This window comes from Ischnura elegans, chromosome 8 (assembly GCF_921293095.1).
Source record: "Ischnura elegans chromosome 8, ioIscEleg1.1, whole genome shotgun sequence".
NCBI lineage: Eukaryota > Metazoa > Arthropoda > Insecta > Odonata > Coenagrionidae > Ischnura > Ischnura elegans.
In genome coordinates this window covers 15245350-15265321 of record NC_060253.1, presented here as the reverse complement: position 1 = coordinate 15265321, position 19972 = coordinate 15245350, and the positions used below count along the sequence as shown (strand labels likewise).

The following is a 19972-nucleotide window of genomic DNA, read 5'->3' as shown; positions in this document are numbered from 1 at the left end:
CGGCGACCTAATTGGGGTCTCAACTACCCAGACACACAGGTGCAGGGATATCGGGTTTCGCTAGGGAACAGGAGATTTTGGGAAGAGTGGAGCGGGGAACAAATGACTGAGCGTGGGACAAGGAGAGGGAGAGAAGAGACTCGACCAGCACATGCCGGGCGTTTCAAGATATAAGCGAGCGTTGTGGGGGCCTCCACGCTGCTGCATCTCATTTTAAAACGACTGCAAACCACCGAATACGTCATCATTCGCAAAATAGACGGCGCTCCGTGGTTCATCAGCAACCGAAACCTACGCAAGGACCTGAAGATCACTCCATTGCTGTACTGTTTAAAGAACTTTCTTCACAAATTTGATAAATCACTGTCACTGACTGATAATGCACTAATAGCTCATCTCTGGGATTACAACCTTCCTGACAAAACTAAGCACAAACTCCCAAAAATCGCTTTCCTTCCATCCCACATCCCTTCCCCCAAAAATATTCACTAACGGAATTGCCATGGCTCACATCTAGCCGGAAACTATAAATATTGAAACGAGTAGTAGACAGCCATTGGCTGGGAACTACTGATAACATAAAGAAAGTGAAATACGTTGCGTGCGTGCGTGCACCTAAGCTCAGGGACCTCAGCCATAGCTGTCCAAGAGGATAGGGCAAACTGGTTCCCTCGGACTGGATACCCTCTATAGGTGCGGTAAGCTGTATTTAAATTTGATTATTGAATTTTGAATTGTGAAATACAGTAATATCTCTTTATTGTTTTATTTTAAGACGTACTGGTGAATAATATTGCATAAAATGAAGAATTAAAGTTACTATATCGTTTTTTATAGGTGCGGTAAACAAGTAACGACGGGAATGCGCATCGATTCCATGGTTCCTTTCTGAAATACATGATCTTTGATTCCAAGTTTTCCGTTGCTTGCGGTTTGAAATCTGTCGTGCCTCATTGCTTTTTTAAAGGCTAAAAGTGTTGAAAATGTGCTTCAAGCTAAATTTAAAGTGAGATAACGCTTGATATTACGTAGCAAATGTGTTGTCAGTGGCTGTCAATGAAAATGCAGTGAAATATTCCGATTTCCGTGACCACTCACCAGGTAATGTTTTGTTGATTTTGTCAAACATTCATTTGATCTGTCATTTTATGGGGTTTTTGTTGCTAATGTTGCCATTATTTCTTTAAGGGATACACAACATTGTAATCCGAGGATATCTACCTTGAAGGAAATGGCTATGTTGTTTGTGCGGTTTGACTGCTCATACTACTCAGACGGCTACACAGGCTATGAAAGTGGCTGTAAACGCCGTGTACGCGGTCATTTATGTCGTGTAAGTATTTGATGTATGTAGTGCTCAATTTCTGGATAAAAATATTGTCTGAAATGTTTTACCTTGCGCGATTGTACGTAGATGTGTGTTTTCTTTTGCTGTTGGATGTAGTTGATTACCTAATGCGGTATGTGATTAATGGTCACTGTGTTATAGTTAATTGAGTTGTCAGTTTGAGTTTATTTACCAATGAAATGATAATGTATAAAGCCTTGAAAATAGAGATAAAATTTCCGGTATTAAAAACTTGAGAGCTATATTAGGTGACGGTCTCAGTACAACTGCATTCTGTGTAAGTGATCATGACGGTGAATTAACACCGACGTTAAGGATATCATTTTCATTGTGCTGATTTGTATGTATTATGCTAATTTGTTGGCAATTTCGTGTACAGCGAATTGCCAGGACTATTGTTTTTATGCCGATATTCTGCATGACTTATCTTATTTGTATTGCATTGATTTGGCAATCTTCAGAAACCATGTTATACCATAAATGCTGATAGCTCTTTAAAAATAATTTTTTGCCCTCTCTATTAAAATAATAAAGATATGTCAAGGACCAAGTTACAGCATACCCAAGTTTGTGCGGGTCAGAGACTAATTTTGTGGTGGCATTGATATGGAATGACTTGTATTTGGTATTCAGAATACCGTTTTGTTTTGTACATGGCTTTCTACGTGACATCAGAAGAAGTGGTGAGAATTATGTGGCAACCCTAATTTGTTCTTACAAGATGTTGCTAAGCTAAATAATAACTTCATTATTTGTGGAAGACATTTTTTCAGAGAGTAATTTACAAATGAAACCCTCAATCAAATTTTAATGCCGTGCCATCTCTGTTTTTTCTGTTGCCTCTTATAAATCCATTGTTAAAATTTCCTCTGGTGTGAATATGGTTGCTTCTACATCACATGGTAAAGAAGGTGAAAGCTCTTGCATATGACAAGTAACTTTGTATCTACTCATCCACATCGATGCAAATTTATATTGTGCATGAAATTCATAATTAATCATTTAGCTTTGCCAGTATTTTTTCTAAGCAAATTATGTCCATGGTATTCTATGAAAGGTTGCATTTCATAACAGAATAATCAGCAAATTGCTATTACATATGCATTCAATGCTTTCATTTTGGCCATTATCATCAAATTACAGTTGCCTTTCACATTTTTTGCAGCTAGCTGTTCGATGCATTTTGGTGACCTCGTGTTAGAATTCTCCTCACAAGGATGGTGGAAGTGTGTTGCTGTTTAACTAAAGGTCATGTAATTATTATTTTATTTTTGCTTACATTTAGATTTTATATCTCTTGTGGCCCTATACCACACGGGAATTTAAATGACTCTTCTAAAACTCTGCTGCATCTTGAGTGCATTTTAGTATGTAGTGATATTTATGCAGTATTTAAATCTCTGGTGGCCATAATAATTTAATGTGTATCACCTTCATGAGGCCATTGGCTTGTTCAAAATGTCTCTCACCTACATTTTTTGTTTCAGTATATTTTTAATTATTTGTTGCTGCAAGATGGATCAGAGACACAACGTGAAGTACACTGTCTGTGCCCAGTTTAATTTTTTATGATAATATTGACAGAGTTTTGGGCCCTTTACGTATATTTACAGGCATATGGGAATTATCATACAGGAATATTTTTTACACTGTGACAGTACCAAATATCTTAGATAATATCTTAATGTGAATCTTCATTGGTGACTACATATTACAAGAATAATGAAATTACTACTGGTATCCACTTGATTGGGAAACTTACTTGCCCCAACTACCTTCACACAGACTAGGTCTTATCAACTATGCACAAATTCATTCCTATTTAGACTACAAAATTTTCCTCTGGGGAAATGCTAGTGTAGCTAGAGAGTTATGCTAGTGTAGCTAGAGATGGAGCAATTTCTATGTGAAAGGTGGCTGTTAAATCATTGTTAAGGGTTTCAATAAGGACACTCACTCTGCCATGTACTTATTATATTGTCATGAATTTTTTTACGTTTGTCTGTAGTAATCAACATATGCTGATGCCTAATTCTGCTATACATAGCCGTGTGAAATGTGGTAAAGAAAATGTTCATCTGGCTAATCAGCCCCTGAACGTAAGCAAGAAAGGTCCTCAATTCGGCCTCAATGACCGTCAATAAGATTCCTAATTCAATTAAACATTTAGCCTGCCAAAATATCTTTAAAAATAAATTAAAGCATCTGCATATCCATAAATGCTACTACAGCGTCGTTGAGATTTTGAATGATAACTTTTTTGTAATCTGCATTTTACTGCTTGTTTCTTCTTTTGTATGTATTTTTTCTATGATTATGCCCTATGTTATTCATGTTAACCTGCAGGACATTAAACGTTGTTATTATTATAATTTTTTAATAAGGATGGTGGCACACTTGCCTTTTTTTAATGCAGATTCATTAATGTTGGTAATTTCTTTCAGGGTTTCTTTGTTGGAGTAAATATCAAGGATCATCACTATGGAGAAAATTAGTGGCTTTTATTCCTCTAAGCAATGTACAGTAAAATGTATTTTATTGGAATGTGTGATGTATTTTTAATCATCATGGATTAATGTTGACATCTGCTGTGTTTGACTGCAATTGTATTGATTTTGCTGTGTTTACTGCTCATTATTTCGTTAATTAAATCTTTATTAGGAAGTGCAATTTTTTTTTATTTTCTATCTCCCAGTATACCAAAGCGTGCAACCCGTGATTTATTGCAGCAATTTCACTAATAATCTCTAAGCTTCGCAGTACCCAGAGATTATTTTGGTAAATATTTGATTCTACATAATGATCAGTAATTCTTAGTGAATAAATTCCTATTAGGGTGAGATGTTCGAGTTTCAAGATGCTTCAAACAATAAATAAGTATATTATGAAGTCCAGTTGTATAATTAGTCTTTTAATTTCAGGGAATGTTTTTTTCTAGGGAGGTTTGGTCTATTGCAATTAAAATTATCACTTTTACATATTTGATATGTTGGTGTTAATTTGAGTTGTAATAAACCAAGACTCCTTGGAAAAAAATATCCCTTTTAAAACTACTGGAATAAATGGAATAGGCAGTGAGGCCGATTTGAATTTCCCGGTGACAACTAACGCCATCTATTGCTGCGTATGAGCACTAGGTCGGCCGGGCCACGAAATTAACACACAGTCGACACTCCTTGCCTCAGCGATCGCCGAACAGCGGACCTGGCCAGACCGCCCCTGCAGAGAACGAAACGAAATGAAAGATTGACACACTCACACAGAGTGGGACGATAGCGGGAACGTGGGAGAACTTGCTCTAATAGAGTAGTTTCCTTCATCAAAGAAAGCGAAAGGCATTGATTGCGATTCGTTACCCACCATTAGTGTATTCATAATATACAAATTATTTGGTTTTAGAAATAACGGTTTAGACGAATGGGAACATGGTCAATTTTTATCCTCATTTGACAAAGGCCAGATTGGCATCCATGCGATGCCACTCCACGTGACGTCACAGGGACCTAGTTTCTATGCGAGAAGATAGGAGTTTTACATCGTCTAAGGTTACCAATGCATGTAAGAGGCACAGGGCTCAGGGAGACATCTCTTAATAAACACCTATTAAAACTGCCTAAGGTCGGAAAGTTTATTTTTATAAGCCAAGCGCTACCTGCTAGCAGGGTACTCAGCTACCCGCTAGCATCCTGTGTCGTACAAGCGTTCAAAGCCTAGCCCCAAGGTCACCTCACTTGGCGGCAGCGGGAACCAGAACGACGTCACACGGGGTTTTCCCGGCATTCATACTTAGCCGTTGCGTTTTCGCGCGCTTGAAAATTTTCACATTTCGATTAATCGCGAAAAACAGATATCGTCATTTAAAAATCTAAGAGCGTGAAATGCGTACTCCAGGAGTAATAATCTTTCGATTTAGGCAATAAAAAAAATAATAGGAAACCACCCTATTGTCGATGGGACTCCGCATCCTCTGGAAGTAGAAGCGGATGCAGAAAAAAAAGTCAAGGGGGGCGCAAATGATAAGATTAAGAAAGTGACATTTAAACTGATAATACGCAAGAACAAGACAGTGCCATATAACGATATAAAAAAGTTTTAATTGTGTTTCTGCAATGTTAGGCAATGCGGGCGGCCCCGCAAGGGGGGTGCGCGCCCCCCGCGGCCCCCATATGTGTCCGCCACTGGGGAGAGGAATGGCATAGACTGAGGAAATGACAAATGTTTGAAATGGAGCTACGAAGGAAGGGTTAAAGATGAAGGGAAAAGATGGAAGCAGAAAAATAGTTGCCGGGATCTCTTAAGCTGCTCTCTAAGACGATAGTCAAATAGTGCGAAGTACGAATTTAATCTGTTCATGTTGCGATTATTATTTTTAAGGCTTATTAGTGTTTTGGAGTCTTCAATCATTCAAATGAAAATTTTTACCAAGGTTTCGATACATTTATAATGATGAATAACGTCTCGCAGTATAGGTCTAAGAAAGGCAAATTTTTTGACAACGTTTCGAAAGATTTCTTACATCTTCTTCAGGGCTATTGATGATAATGGTTATAATAAATTATTACATCTTCTGATCTTTTCTGCCAGCACTTGGACCGTTTGAAGCTAGCGATTGACCAGAATCGGCCAGAACTGGCCAACAGGAGAGGCATTGTGTTCCATCAGGACAAAGCAAGGTCACACACATCTGCAGCGACTCGCCAGAAACGCCGGGAACTTGGCTGGAAAGTTTTATTGCATATAACTTGCAAAACTTCCTGAGTGTTAAGAAATTGGCATCAAGAGAAGATAGAGAAAAACAGGTACCATAGTTTTTCGCCAAAAAACGCCAAGACTTCTATGAGAGATGCATTATGAAGCTCCCATAAAAATAGCAACAAATTATCAAAAAAAACCGTGCACATTTGACCTACACCCGATAATCCGAAGCATGTCAAATAATGTCCTGAAGTTCATTCTAAAATAATGGATTTCTTTTTCCCCAACCTAATAATTAAATTTTATAGAAATTTTTAGTCAATTAACTTTTATGCAGCAAGCATTTTAAAGAAATGAGATTTTACTTGAGGAAATTGTGATTAAAATGCATAAAGTGACCAAATATTATATTACATCTTACAGAACATCCATCTTCTGAGTGCAAAAAAATGGATTAATATTACCATACTTGATGCAAAAGTCTTTTATAACAAATTTTTATGATTTGTGCGTTCAATAAGATTACGGTAGTTGTCAAAAATTGCACAATTTTGTGACTTTTTATTTTTGTACCCGTGGAAAAAGACAGAAACATGAGAGAAGGTGTGGAGGAACTGGAATGTTCTGTCAAATTGTATTTCCTGACAATTTTTTGCAGTCAGTGCTATCAATATTTCTCGGTATAAATTATCTTGCCCTTCGGCACACTGGGTGTCAAAAGGCTAGTGAATTATCTCCGATTCTGTGCCAAATTCTCCACCAGCCTGTCAACCGCTGGAAAAAACGTTTTGGAAACCAATGAAAAACTTGGAGAGACTCTTAACACACTTTCTACTCTCCACGCCCATGGTTGAAACATGCCTTGACGAAAAAAAAATATCTTTGAAATTTCTTAGATAGTAAAAATTCAACATACAAATAATTATGTTCAGCCACCGTGCATATACCAATTATGTTCTTTGTCATTACGCATTATCTAGTCTATCGAACTTGTCATTTGAAGCCCTTTTGAAAAGGTTACAATGGATTCCGGTTAATTGGGACTTTTCGGGACTTGTGCACTTTGCCCCAATTAAGCGGCTGCCCCAATTAGGCGAACTCTCTTGTATATGGGCATAAAAAACTTTGAAATGGTAGAAAGAAGACTAAAAAATGATTATAATGTAACAAAAGTTGATTCAAATATTAATTTAATTAATAAATCAGCGAGTTTAGTTAATTTATTATCATTTTTAAGAATTATAACATTTTTGTTAAAAATATTTTTCACAGCCTCGGGCGACGCTGAATGAATGTCTTTTACCAAGTCCTATTAAAGAAAAGTCCTATCCTCTTGCGGATACTATAACAACAAGGGCTTTCAAAATGGTGAAAGAATAGGAACATTTGTGAAAAATAAGGTTAAATCAAGGGAGGAAGATATAAAAAATAGTATTCTGAAAACAAAAACATTTAATTTCGTCACGAGTATAGTGTCTATGTTGCCGACTCATGGCCCAATAAAGCGGCATGCTGTCCCAATTAAGCGGAGAATACTCTGGGATATTCCTCTATTGGGTTCTGTTCTTCAAGATCTGCCCCAATTAAGCGGCTGCCCCAAGTAACCGGTGGACCCATTAAACGGAATCTACTGTACTATATATGAAATGGAAAAGTTTATACCAGGTGAATAACTTTTTTATTAAAATATAAGAAGGAATAATGTCTAAAACAAAAAAAAAATTGATAAGTGTTAATAAAAAAGATTAGGTAATTCTAACTTTGCAAATACTATATGAAAACATTTGGTTTGTACAAAACTTAAAAAATGAGTACCCCTTTAAAAAAAACTATTAATTTTTAATGGGGTCCTCGTAACCCTTTAAAAATTGACAGGGAACAGAAGTAGGTGGAACGGAGGATCAAAATGACGGGTCGGCAAATATTCACTAAAATCCCCCAAAATGTAAATCATAACCTTTAGGATGCACGCGTCACAATACTTTCTGGTTTCTATTTTAAAAATTTTGTAAATTGGAACCAATACCTACGTAGGTTAAGCAAAAAATCGCTTTTGAAAATTTTCAAATTACCAAACATGAATTTTCTACCGCAATAGTTTGAGTGAAGTTATGCCCTTTTGAAGGTGGCCCATAGTTTGTGTTGTTGGAGTTAAATTAATATTTAGCAATAATATTGTTCAAGAAAAGGGTGAGTTAACAATGGGAGCATTGAGAAAGTTCTAAAAACCGTCATTTCAAAATCTATCATTTTCTATCCATTTTCGTAGTTTTCTAGGTATCTCCTAGATTTTACACCAGGACCTGTAGGCCCAGTGCTCTAATTATAATACGTCTCTCTGCCAACCAGAAGAGAATTAACATTTGAATAACCTAAATCCGGAGATTTAAAATCAATTTCAATAATTTTGTTTGAATCAGTAGTAGACGTAATTTTCGGGCTCTAAACTATTATTTCGGATGATTATAAATTCATCGCACAAAGTAGTTGCTTATGTAATACCACTCCTATTTGCACTAAGTTGGCGAATTTTCATTTAAAAACCTCAACTCACGTTATCTTTGACTTGAAATATAATGCATTGCATTCTCCGGTCTAACTATCGATGCCTTTTCGCTGAAATGACGTATATATTTGCACCAAGTTCAACGTTGATAAGACAGAATTCATGAATGAACTTAAAATCCACTTTGAACTGAATATGCTTATTTATTAGTCAGTGAGTAATCAAAAAAATAGGAGAATAAAAGATCGATATTACAAAAAATACATTGGCTAATTATTTGAAATAGGATAATTTCCTTTGTGGATTTCCTCTTGTCAATTGATCCTTCGGCATCCATACAAATCTAATAAGAGAGTAATGCAATTCCGTTGAAATACAAGAAAAAATACGTCCTGAACATTTTATACGGTGGTATAAATGAGACTATTCAGGGTACATGAATGCGTAATGGAATATGTTAAAGTGGGATAATGACGGTGGCAAATGAATCAATGTTTTCTACAATGTAAGCATGACTGGTCACTAGCGCGTTCAGGAAGTCGAAATTCTCCGAAAGTAAGAGAAGAAAATCGGAAGATAATAACACATATGAGATCATCGAGGAAAATGGGTCAAGGTTGCGGCATCTATGAGGTGGTAGAAGGAAGATATTAAGGTTTGAAAAGTGGAAAATGAGAAAATAGATTATTTCGACCCACTCTCCGCTTCCTAGGGACAATTTTCTCCTAACTTTCGTCTCCGGAGAATTCATTTCTCTTCCAAACTTAATCCTTGAGACTGACTTTCTTCATTAAGGTCCATTACTTCCATCGGGACGCAGACTTCTGCGAAGCCATTCGCACGATATAGATTTTACCAATTTTCTCACGGGTGGATATAATTCTTTGGCGACAGTTTCCTCAGAGCTACGGGTACTTCATTCAGGTACAAAATTACCTCCTTATAACTGAAGTGACTGTTTAAGCTCTAAAGCTTTTAGTACAATAGAAGGAGAGCTTCGTGAAGTTGTCCATAACAATGCTTACCCTGTGAAATTAAGGTACCACTGTTGTCGCCTGGTTCTCTGCAATTTCTGCGACAAGTTTTCTATGCGTGACTTATTAAAGGCCTTTTAGTCCCGCTTGTACGATTAGTACGCTTCGTAAAACTATCACGTTTAGCGTTTACTACGCTCGTAACATAAGAAATACTAAATCAAATTGAAATATAGCAAAATTAAGCCAATTCGTGAGAATCAACACCTATTGACCTAAAAAAGTTCGCCGGTATTTCCATATGAATATTTTTATACTAATTACCTGGGCGATAGAAATGAAATACACGCAGAGGTACAGAGAGGTAACTTAAATTGACCGGGAACTTTAAGATTCTGTAATTTATTTATACATATTTTGTTTTCATTTTCAGTGCTTTAAACGTAGAAAAAAATTTGATGGACGTTTTAAAGGGACTAAATAAGAAAATTCATGCTAATTGGAATCAAAGCAACTACTTTGTGGAATGTATTAGCTATTTATTTGTGATTAATTATTTATAATGATTACCCTCAGTCATAGATGGACTTGGAAAAATTGAACATTTACGCTCGTTTTATTAGTCCCCCGCTGAATTTTATCCATCAGAATTTGAGAGAAATATTTCACAAATGCAAATGTTTTCCTCAATAGGATTTCGTATAATACCCTTGGTAATGAATAATTCTCATGCATATAGCTATAACTATATCGTACACTGCATCAATCTAAGTAAATTTGCTGAGCGATGCTGGTTAGAAATTTAAAAAATATTGGAAGTAAAACAGTTTTACTATATCTGAAACTAAAGTATCCTTAAACTCCTAAAAAAACTTAACTATCCTTACAGTGGATGTTCAATCTCGCAGCACAAATTTTCAAAGTATTTTTGCTTTTTAAAATACGTACTTCTATGTTACTATTATGACCAAATATGCACATACGCATAAATTAATTTGTTTATGGCTTTCGTTCATGACATATTTTTGAAGACAAAATCGTACTACAAACGCCCTGCACCACATTATAACAGATTTTATCGAATGTTTCCCATCCATCTCATTGTTGGCTTAGGAACGATACACAAAATTCTTACGTTTACCATGTATCTATACTCAAAATCAAAACTTGTTGTAATTTTAAACCTTTTCATGAAAATTAGCGCCGATTGACGAAGAGAAGCCCACAAGCTTTCCAGTAAAAATTGGTATAAAATAATTCCCTGTGCGATGGATTGAATGCAATCAGAATAAATAAAAAGTCACGCATCAGGAGATTCATGGTATTATTTGCCTGAGCCCAGCAGCTGTTGAAAAATGATATGTTTCAACACTTGCTGAATTTAAAATTTCAACAGCTACCGCTATTCCATAGTGATTCATCTATAATTCTCATCGCAGGCTGAATGCATCGCATTCATTCATACTGTATTCATATTTATTCGTTATGACGCAATATGAACCATATTCCCCAATAATCAAAAAAGCTTTTGTAGTTCAAAATATGAATATGCGAAGATATTTTATAACGAATTATAATGCTCACGGTGCTAAAAATCGTAATATAAATAGTAATTTTTCACATGCTGCACCTAATTATTAAATATAAGCTGTGTATATAAAGTTACTTCAACTTTCTTCTTTTCGACGGAAAGTTCGGATTTTTCCTCAGATAAAATGCATCCCAGCTATTGACTACATGTGTCGATTCTAGAAATGGTGGTAGTTTATTTTCGGAGACAATGGCAACGTTTTCAATGCAAACATTCGTATTTATCGCATGATTACACGTGGTGTTGTATTTGCGAGAGGGATTACTGACTCAAATATTGAAATCTGATGGTTTAGTTCTCAGGATATTAGTAAACTAATCGATATTTATCCAATCCGGAATTAATTGGGTCCCTTTGAAAAGGGATAATGAAATTATCGCACACGAAACCAATCCAGATGAAGAGGTAATACTGATAAAGCTGTTGATTCAATTTGGTGACCACGAGAGGCATATTCCCTTTTTAAAGAGGCGTTCGTGATAAACGAATTACCTTCTGCTAATTACACCGTAAATGATGCCTGGCTATAATTTATTAGGCAAATCAGGCTCATTCTAAAGGACAAAACGCGCTTTAAAATTCAGTTTACAAGGTTGAGAGATTTCGTGCTCAATCATGCACCTACAAACTTATTTTCCGGTACCTAAAAACCAGAAGGCCGGTTTGTTACGAAAGGTGACACAGATGTGAAATTCCAAGTTTAAATTATATCATAGGTATGGCGTTAAAAGTGGACTAAAGTATAGAATAATAAAAGAAAAATAGCTGTTATAATATATTATTATATGTTAACATTGAATACACGTAAATCAATTGCGTTCTTAACTGAAGAGATTTGTAGCTGTTATAGTCTATAATAAAGAGTCATTGGATGATTCATTTTAAATAAAAAGTTTATAACGTGTGTGTAGAATATTATCCATTCATTTTTCCTCCTGAGCGGCCAATGAACAACATATATTTTAGTTTGAGCAGTTTTTAGCTGAAAATTCAATACGTAGCTATATGTAACGCCATTTTGTAAAATATGTACGCCTACGTAGGTTAACATAAGAAGTGCCAAGGGTGTACATGATCACGAAAATGTGAATGCAAATCAACAAACTTTCAAATAGGAGAATAAAAAAAACAATCAACTACCTTGAATAAACTTTTCTAGTGTTTCCTCGCGGGTAAGAAAATATATGACAGGCACTAATCTAGTCTGGCTTCGATTCAATAGCGGATTCCCAAAGGGGGGAGCGCAAAAGGTATCTTGAGTCACCTTTACTTTCACCGTAATGAAAATTAATCAAGTCACATGCAAAGTTTAAGAAAGTTTTAAGTAAACTGATTATACAAGTATACATTACAACGGTATCCTATGATATCAAAAAGTTACTATTGTGATTCTGCAATGTTAGATAATTTGGGCGCACCCGCAAGAGGGGGGGGGCACCCCCTGCGCCCCCCATATGTATCCGCCACTGCTTAGATTTTACTACCCGCGTGGTAAACGAAAAAAGCTTATTTATTACATTGTTAATCATAAATCAACTACCTTGAGAAAAAAACAGAATGTAGAAAAATACACATTCGCATCGAATAAAATCGAATTCGCATCTAGTATCGAATAAATTATATTAGATACTAGATAATTAAATTTTTTTTTGCAAAATTTCATGCATGTTTATTTGGGGATAGAGTAGAAGATCATCAAAAGAATAAATACATGTCACTGGGTAAGAGTTCAAGAAAAATGCTCGATTTGGAAATTTCGTCTCCATAGTGAATTCCCCCCAAAGCGGTAGCTCGTAAGGGGTGGCTTTCTCTGCTCCTGACAAGTAATCTGGATTTACAGGAAAGCCCGTGGCTCTGGAGGAAAAACGGCAGGTATATGGAAGACCTAAAGAGTTAACGGCTAGGAAAATGGATGAAAAGGAAATTGATGACTGAGGGAAATTGTTTCCAGCAGAATGGAGTCCCTTTTGTTCGACAGCGCAGCGAGGGATCTTTCTCCTCCCTCGAAATCCTTTCCCGCTCAATCCAAATCACACTCTCCAGCCTCTATCTACGTCCTCCACACCTCCCCAGACGGTATAGAAACACAGCCTTCACACTCGGATGACCAAGCGACGACGTGCCTTAGAAGAGTTAGAAGCTCGTCTTCCCTCTTGCAGCACACAAAAGCCCTTCCACCAAGACGGGCAAATTGTTTCCCAAGATTTCGCTTCACGCGCCAACGTAACTCGCGCGAATTCAGACGATTGAAAAGCATTTTTTTTTCTCTTCTTGAGTTTCCTTTTCACTCGTCTCATAAAATATAAAAGAAATTCATGCATTCTTCAGAATTCCGTCGGCTCTAAAACGGAGCAGGTCGTTCCCTGACCTGGAAACTTTATGGAGGGAGACTTTTCTTCAATGTGGAAAAACCATGATGGAGTCAAGGCATTTTGAAATCACATATGTATGCACTTAATTATTTTCATGAGCTCACAAACTCCGAAAAAGGAATCTAGCAATGATCGCCGCAGGATTGTATATCTATGAACTTAATGTATCGTACTGCTTGCCACACAAAAAGATGAATATAGGTATATATGTAAATATTGCAGTGTATATCTACGTTTAAAAATAATTTCACCTTTTACCCATTTTTTACGCATTGAACTGAAAAATATTTTTAGCTGAAGATTTTTCACCGATACCTAATATAAATGAATTATCAATATCCCAATATTTCGCTTCACGCGCCAACGTAACTCGTGCGAATTCAGACGATTGAAAAGTTTTTTTTTCTTTCTTGATTTTTTCTTTTCACTCGTCTCATAAAATAAAAAAAGAAATTCATGCATTCTTCAAACTTCTTTCGGATGTTAAAATGGGGCAGGTCGTTTGCTGACCTGGAAAATTTATGGCAGGAAACTTTTCTTCAATGTGAAGAAAACATGGTAGAGTCAAGGCATTTTACTATCAGATATGTATGCATTTACTGATTTTCAAGAAGCTATAGACCCCGAAGAAGGAATACAGAAATTAACGACGAAGGAAAGCATATTATTACTTTACGTGTATCATACTGCATGGTAAGTACAATGCTGTAAAGATGTGGTGTATTTCTACCTTTAAAAATAATTTCACTTTTTTATATTTGCTACGCAGGGAACAAAAATATTTTTTCGCTCCAGGTTAATCACCTATAATGTACATCAATTATCAATTTCCCAAGGTTTTGCGTCGCGCGCCAACGTAACTCGTGCAAATAATGACGCTTGAAAAGTTTTTCTTTCTTTCTGAAGTTTTTGTTTTCACCCGTCTCATGAAATAAAAAAGAAATTCAGGCATTCTTCAAACTTCAGTTGGCTCTAAAATGGCCCAGGTCGTTTGTTAGACTGGAAATTTTAAGGCAGGAGATTTTTCTTCTATGTGAAAAATCGTAGTAGAATCAAGGTATTAATCATCAGATATGAATGCTCTTACTGATATTAGTGAGCCTACAAACCAAAAAAATGGAATCCAGCAATGGACGTCGCAGGACAGCCTAGAATTATTGAATATCATAATGTAATGTACAATGTTGGATATATATTACGAATATTGCGGAGTATTTCTACCTTTTGAAATAATTTCACTTTGTCCTTTTTTTAAGCAGGAAACTGAAAATTATTTTTCGTTCATGCTTTCTCACCTATAATATATGTAAATTATCACTTCCAATAAATATATACATAAAATCTGAACACCCTTAAAAGTAATGCCTGCAAACACCGCGTTTAACAATCACACAACGAGTGCAAAGTTAACTGATTTGGGCGTTACTTGGTGGAACGATGAAAATGAACGGTGAAACAGAACCCAGTACTGTTCCACAAACTTTTTATTATTAGCTGTCAACTAGTTTCGAAGTCTATACCGTCATTATCAGGACTAACCTTAGTTAGTCTTGTTAGTCTTGATAACGACGGTATAGACGTCGAAACTAGTTGACAGCTAATAATAAAAAGTTGGTGGAACAGTTCTGGGTCTTGTTTCACCATGAGAGTGCAAAGTTATTCACATCAAGGATAAAAGTAGACATGGAAATACAAATGAGCACAGCCGGGATACGAACCCAAATCTCCTGATTCACTGACAGGTATGGTACCTGTCACACCACCGAACAATCTTCTTGGAAAGCGAATTTCAGGCTGTTTTTTACCGAACAAGGTTATGTGGTCTAGTTTTGTGTCTCAGGAGACAGAGATCGTGCTTACCAAGCTACTGTCAGAGAAATAAAGCCTACTTTGTCACTATTCCGCGAAGGACGTTTTCCAAAGCACTGCATCAAACAAGCAACTTTGTACGCACTTACGCGCACGGATACAAGCTAGAATTCAAATCCCGGCTAAGCCAGATGAATTTTTCATGGCGAATATATAACGTTGGGGTAAAAATTTTATTTTTGGCCTAAAAAACTGGGAGAAGACATTGAATTTAGTCTCAAATATTAAGGTGAGGTTTTTTTTTAGACATTCCGTGCTTTTTTCTCAAAGTAGTGAGCGTTATAAACTTGGTGATATCCATAAAATTATAAATGCAGAATCGGAAACTTATGCCTCAGAAATATGTCTTTTCTTTGAATGAAAAAAGTGAAGCCTATGATTTAATTTTTAAAGGTCGTTCTATACGGGGAACGTACTTGCAAAATCTGACGTGTGTACGAAGGCACAGTCAAAATTGCGTCGAGTAAAGCGGTGAATTGCTATAAAACATGCGAGAATGCGTGGACGTGAAATGGCAAAATAGCCCCTGTTCTAATTTCATTCATGAATTTGCGCAACTCCACGCCATTTTAGATGCTAATGCAGTTCTAACCTGCGCAATTCCGTGCCCCGTGTAAAACGGCCTAAAGACATGGAGTTTTCTATCATTGAAATTCCCAGGCTGTGACAAACTCTAATATAGGCAAAAGTAGGCAATATTTACCGGTTAAGTTCACTTCATTATTAGATTATGTTAATTCAACCGTAAAAATTTGGAGAAGAAGTTGATTTGATGAAATGGTTTTATGTTGAAGACCTAACTGTCACAGACAAGATCGTTTACAAATGTCACACCAACTAACTATAAATCTTTTAAAATAATTATTTTTTTTTGCGGCTCTGTTTAGGAGAATCACAAAAAATACCTACACATCTTCGGTACCCATTTAATAACCATAACGTATAGTCAATATCCATTAAACAGCACATAATTTTCCTCTCGTAATACTTGATCATCACACTATTTTCATTTCTTTCGTTTGGCCCAATGTCTTATAGACCAGCGAAATTACAGCATCTGGTATTCAATTCTTCCAGAGTAATACCTTCATTATGGAGCTCTATGATGTCGCTTCATGGGCCTTTTCTTGAGAAACGACAGTTTCCTTGAAGGTAATGGCGTAGACAATGTGATTAGCTTGTAAAATTGATATGTTTTTGAAAGATAAAAATAATATCGTAGAATGAAGGTATTTGGTGGATGGTGGGTGTATAGGTATAAAATGCCATTATAAAAATAGCAATGCATCCGCTAAGGATAATATAAAACAGTACCTACTCACCTTCAGTCACCATAACGCATAGTCAATGTCCATTAAACGGTATTGAATTTTCTCCTCATACTTGATCATCTCACTATCTCTATTTCCTTTATTTTGCCCAGTCACTCATAGACCAGCTAACTCACATCATCCTTCCAGAGGAATACCTTCATTAAAGAGCTCTCTATGATGTCACTTCATGTGCTTGTTCTCGAGGTACGACATCTGGCTTGAAGCTAAATGATGTAGACGAAGTAGTTTGCGCGTAAAATTGATGCTTTCTGAGATATTAAGAAAATCTCGTCGAATGAAGCTATTTGGGAGTTGGTGGGTGTATATAAAAAGCCGTTATGAACAAAAGCTATGCCTCTTCCCGTACTGCCCTCTGGCTAAATTTTTCCTCGCGATGCGTTCTTTATGATTTAAGTTGCGGAATGCATGCGATTACAGCAGCTTCATCTCCAGGAAGTGGCGTCGTGTCGTTGCGAACGCGAAACGTCTCCCACCTGCGCCGACGTCATAAACTTCCTCCGGACTAATCCTCTCGTTTGCCAATTTCGTCAGCCTGCTCATGGGGGCGGAATAGTCTTTTTTTCTCCCTTTCGCAGTGGGGCATCGTTTTGAGGCACATGTGCCGCTAACTGAATGGCATTCCTGGAACTATGGGACGGCTGCCGGGTTGCCGTTCTCGGCCGTTCCTCTCTCCAACTGGCAATTTTAATCCCTCACCTTTTTTTTGCCCTAGGTAATATCCTATTTTGAGGGAAACTTGATGAATTGCAGCAAGACCTGGGCAGCAGAATTAATTAGCGTTTCTTATAATACGGAATGGTGACGCAAGAATACAGTTTCAAGAACGCTTTTCATATAAAAAACTAATGCAAATAAATTAAAAAAATCTCCTTTTTTCAACCGTTTACAGTCATGTGTTACCGTTTGGAAACAGATTTAAAAAAATCATGAAAATCATATTTCGTATCTGTGATTACTCTTATAGCTTTCGTTATGTAAATAAAGTATAGAAGTATTAATTTTAAAGCGAATCGCATGACTTGGGTATACATTGTTCGTTAATTATACATTTTCAAAATTGGTTATTTTCATCCCCTCTGTAGTGAGTATGCGGTTTATTCGATATTTTTCCCTACACTTGCTCTCCGGTAACAATTACTCATTTATTAAAAAAAACAATATATATTACATTGTTGAACTTAATTATTTTGTCAAATGTATATTTATTTTTCAAGCAATAGCAAAACTTTGTGGCTAGTTGCCGTTTGGGAACAGGCTTGAAAACGCGCTGAGGAATTTTTGCTCGGGTTTTCTTTCATAACATCTCTCAATTAGTTTTATAATAAATAGGGTATGCAAAAAAATGATAAAAATCAGCAGGTAACTTACAATTAGTTCGGTATTTTAAAGGGCTAATGAAAAAGAGAGGCGGCAATTTCTCCTGCAATTAATTTAATAACTCATGGGTCGTTTCGACAGTCCGGTCATTCTCAGGCACACTGTGAAATTGTTGGAATCAAGGGTGGCATTTAATCAGCTCGGATGAGTGGGGAGTGGGCTGAAAATTTGTGAAACAACGTGAGTCGCGTTTCGATCACCAGGTTCGCACCGACCGACACACGGTATTATGTGAATTTGTGGAAAAATTGCCATCTCTCTTTTTCATTAAAACTGAATGTCATTCCATAACACCTCGCATGACTCAGTTTCTTTTGTTACCTCCTTTTATTCAATATTATAATTTTTTAAAGTATTTTTAAGTGAGGAAATTGAGGAAAGCTCTAAGGATAACGGTAAAATCGGTTACGTGTCTATTTCATTTAATCATTTTGAGTATTTCAAGAACGCTATTTATATTAAAAATACTCCAAAAATTGAAAAAATATAACCTCTTTTTATTAAAAATTACCTTTTTTAACATCTCTAACTGAAAACAAACTTAGGAACACTGTGCTTGAAATAGTTAAATCGATTACATAATTAATTTAAAGGTTAAGGAATTTTTACGACAATTCTTAAATTTTATAAAGCAACGGGAATTGTTTAAATTTCCATTCATATTAAATCAAGATTTTACCAACGCCAATAGTGTTCAACGATCCCTTTCATACCTTTCCTTTCACATCCACTTCCAAGGTGCGATTATGTCGCCTTCGGTCCGGCAGCATTTTCCAATAAATATACCCAGAAAACGTTAAAGCACTTTAAACGTTAAAAAGTAAAAAGGTATGTCAAAATTCTTGTGTATTCCCTTCTTATTTTTAAAATTATATAATTGTATTTTATTGTACTCTCATTTTTACCCCGATGCTCTGATGAAGGTTTGCAAATAAATTTCAGCATTATATGACCTATACTCCAGGAATTTTTTAATCATTAATTAAAAGAGGTCAAGTCAAGGGAAAAAAGAAAATAAAAGCACCTTTTTAACCCATCCTGAGTAACATCTACCACTGACATAAAAGTCACGGCATAGTATTTAGAGGAGGCGACCGACAGCTGAGGTTATTTGTACTATGAAGGAAGGATAGGGAAGGAAGCCTGGAGAAAAACCCGGCGTAGGCATGACCCAGCTCATAACGAAATACAATACGGGAACCACGGCTCAAAGCCCCTTTCGACGGACGTAGTGTTGCACTTGGAAAGATCTCCACAACGCACTAATGATATGTTACGTGATATTTTAAAACTGTTATTTAAGGTTGCTAGGGAGTTGTTGATTAAAAAGGATAGGGGAATAGGGTAGTTTCCTTCATCAAAGAAAACGAAAGGCATTGATTGCGATTCGTTACCCACCATTAGTGTATTCATAATACACAAATTATTTGGTTTTAGAAATCCCAGTTTAGACGAATGTCAATGGTCAATTTCAATCTCATTTGAAAAAGGCCAGATTGGCGCCCATGCGATTCCACTCCACGTGACGTCACAGGGACCTAGTTTCTATACGAGTAGGTAGGAGTTTTACATCGTCTGAGGTTACCAATGCATGCATGAGGCACAGGGCTCAGGGAAACATGTCTCAATAATCACATATTAAAACTGGCTAAGGTCGGAAAGTTTTCTTCGTTTGATAAGGTATTAAGGTCTGTTCACTTTATCTTTGCGGGTGAGCTGGTGTGGCTTAACCGAGTTGGGGTGAGAGGAGGGAAAATTTATCTACACGTGACTTTCCCTCTGCCAATCAGCAGACAGTAGGCGTGGTCTAGCACTTCGGAACGTCAGTCGCTCTCAGACCTCCGTCGTGTCAACTTCGTGAATCTGCTAGCTGTGTTGCCAAATCCTTTTCCCTTGCACTCCCCGT

At 36.5% G+C, this 19972-nt stretch overlaps 2 long non-coding RNA genes across 2 annotated transcripts; both read left to right on the top strand.

The window, feature by feature from the left end:
* The first annotated feature begins 628 nt into the window (after nucleotides 1-628).
* Nucleotides 629-1073, top strand: LOC124164144. Its single transcript, XR_006865968.1, has 2 exons — nucleotides 629-693; nucleotides 838-1073. It is a non-coding gene; the product is annotated as an uncharacterized LOC124164144 (long non-coding RNA).
* Nucleotides 1074-1201: 128 nt separating this feature from the next.
* LOC124164143 lies at nucleotides 1202-2929 on the top strand. The gene is made up of 2 exons (XR_006865967.1): nucleotides 1202-1333; nucleotides 2514-2929. It is a non-coding gene; the product is annotated as an uncharacterized LOC124164143 (long non-coding RNA).
* The last annotated feature ends 17043 nt before the right edge of the window (nucleotides 2930-19972 follow it).